General features: G+C 35.2%; 1 protein-coding gene across 1 annotated transcript in view; it reads left to right on the top strand.

Moving 5' to 3' along the window:
• The window catches only part of LOC132185381 (glycine-rich protein 5-like), a 5,680-nt gene that overhangs the window by 1,806 nt on the left and 1,096 nt on the right, over positions 1 to 2,778 (top strand). The window lies entirely within an intron of this gene.

Genomic DNA, 2,778 nt, shown 5'->3' with positions numbered 1-2,778 from the left:
TTCAATCAAGCCCTACTAATTAAATTAGCTACACATAAAATTGATGTTAAACATCTTCATAAAGAAAAGAAAAGAAAGGAAAAGAATAAACCCGAGACTTGAACTTGAAGAGCTCCTCTTCTTCTCCTTACAAAGCATACCTATTCTAGAGGCTTAAGGGTCTATTTATAGGCTTTAGAAGTCCTTGACAAAGTAGTAAACCTAGGGATTTCGTAGGGTTTCAAAACCTATTACAATTGGGAGTTGAAAAACCCTAATATGGAAAGAATGATAATCTGGCCGCCACTTGATATGTCTCCTGCGCACGGGTGCGATTGATCGCAACCCGTGTGCGCTCAATCGCAGGTCTGCGATCGATCCTCTTCTGGCATGCGCTCGATCGCTCCTGGCCTGAATTGTGCTTTGTCTTCTCAGGTACTGCGCTCGATCGCAGTGTTAGAGAGCTCCCAATTTTCTATCTTCTCTCTTTTGAGCCTAAATCATCTAGATTTACTTCATTTTCTTCCAAAAGCCTATAAAAGTATGAAAAACACAAAAAGGAATTAAAATGACCTGATTAACCAAAATCAAATGATTAAAACATGCAAGTTAAGGGCTGAAAAATATTAATATTTTAGCACTTATCACACCCTCAAACTTACATATTGCTAGTCCCTTAGCAATACAAAACTAAAAACAAGAATGAAAAAAACAGAAAACAAAAGATAAATCCATCTTTCGCGGGATGCACGATTGCATTTAATGTATGCAACAAGCCTTTTAAACCCCTAGGAATTCCCTAGTGGACGAGTGAAGTTTCGTGAGGGTTTTCCAGAAATGTTACCCACAAACATCATGCACAGTTTATGTTATCCAAAACTTAAGGTATCACTCAAAACCATGATTTTTCATTCATTAGCATGCTTAAAAAGATAAACTTCATCTTCACAATGAATTGGAATTTTAAAATTTAATTACTTACAAAAGACATGCTAAGGCATCACAAGTTCGAAACAATGTAAGGTGAACTAGCACATAAATATGAAGCTTCCAAGTATTTCCAATGTGCAATGTCTTCATATCTCAAAGTTCACTGAAATCCCTTTTAGAATGAACAACGATGGCATATTTTTTTTTTTTTCTTTTTCTTTTTCGTCAGGTTGTGCAATGTTTGGTTCCCTTAAGCTTTCTAATCGACCCATGTAACGAGTGTTAAGTCAATGACTCCCAAACCAGATGGTTTTAGGGCATTGGGTGTAGAGACACCCCTAGGACTTACTAACTCGAGTCAAAAAGGCTACGAAACCAAACTAACCATGACATCAATCAAATCAAAAATTTTCACCTTTTGACGTGAACACTCAATGCTTTGAAGCAAGAGGCCCAGTTACTTAGTGAAAAGCTTATCAATGATTTTTTTTTCTCTTTTTTTTTTCACATATATATATATATATATATATATATATATATATATATATATATGCCAAGGTATCCATCTAATAAATCATCCAGTTTCACCCAGAACATAGAAACACACACATCAGACTTCATGTCATACCCCACAAATTAAGTGCTAATGTGCTTGTGTACGATCAGATCAAACATGTGAATTCTCAATTGTCCTAAGCAAGTAACCAAACTGAAAAACTCAATTATCAGATTATGTGTTCAAAATTTTAAGCTCACCAATGAAATCAAATCACAATTTTTAAGATCAACCAAAGTTTTAAGACAAACATGATTATGCATTTTTTTTTTCTTTTCACAAACAACAAAAATAAAAATAAAATGAAACTGGGAATTTTTTTTTTCTTTTCATAAACAGCAAAAATAAATATAAACTAAAACTGGGACAAAGTGTGTGTAAAGTGTCTCACATACTCCCAAACTTAAATTACACATTGTCCCCAATACGTTTATATCATGGAAAGAATTTTCTTGGGATCTGGACGAAATTGTCTGGAATAGCATGGCTTATAGTACACCCCCAAACTTGAAATAAAACACACTTGTCCCTGCAAAATAAAACACTAAAACAAATAAAAGAGTAACAAAAACAAAACTAACGACAAACATAAAAATAAATTGAAAAACAAATAGAAAAAATAATAGGATAAGCTATGGGGTGCCTCCCATGAGCGCTAACTTCAGCCAGACTATGACACTTTAAACTTGAAGCATCAGTCTTTTCTTCTCTTGCACCAAAGGGAATGAATTATTCCTATTGCAAGATGCTTCCGAATGTATAGATCAGGGAGAACCACTTTGAATTTTCTCAAACAGTCTCTCATCCGGTGGGGAATCATGAACTGGAATAAAGTAGGAAGAAAACTCAATGAGCTTTTCTATCTTAATATTCTCAATTTGCTCATGTGATAGCTCTAACAGACTTCTCTCCTAGCCTTGGTGTTTCAAGAATAAGAGCTAAAGTTGAAGAAATCTTAGTGCTCTCGTCTTTTTCCCTGATGTGGCTCCTGTAGAACTTTAGTTTGCTCCTCCTTCTCCTCTTCCACTAGATTTTCAACCACCTCTTCACTACTCAATGTGACAGCTTGCGCATGATAGTAGGTGCACTCTTCCTCCATGTATTGTCCATTGGGGTTTTCCATCAACTGCCTTTGATACTCTTCTTCTTGATATTGTTGAGGCCAATTCACTACAAAAAAAAAAAAAAAAAACAAGGTTTACTAACGCTTGGAATAGAGGCACTTTAATAAATGCATCCCCTTATAGGGACGTTTTATTGTGTAAACGACACAAAATAAAATTAGCAACACCTGCGCAGAAAAACATCCCCTT

The sequence above is a fragment of the Corylus avellana genome, chromosome ca6 (assembly GCF_901000735.1).
Source record: "Corylus avellana chromosome ca6, CavTom2PMs-1.0".
Lineage (NCBI taxonomy): Eukaryota > Viridiplantae > Streptophyta > Magnoliopsida > Fagales > Betulaceae > Corylus > Corylus avellana.
This window is presented reverse-complemented; position numbering and strand designations above follow the sequence as displayed.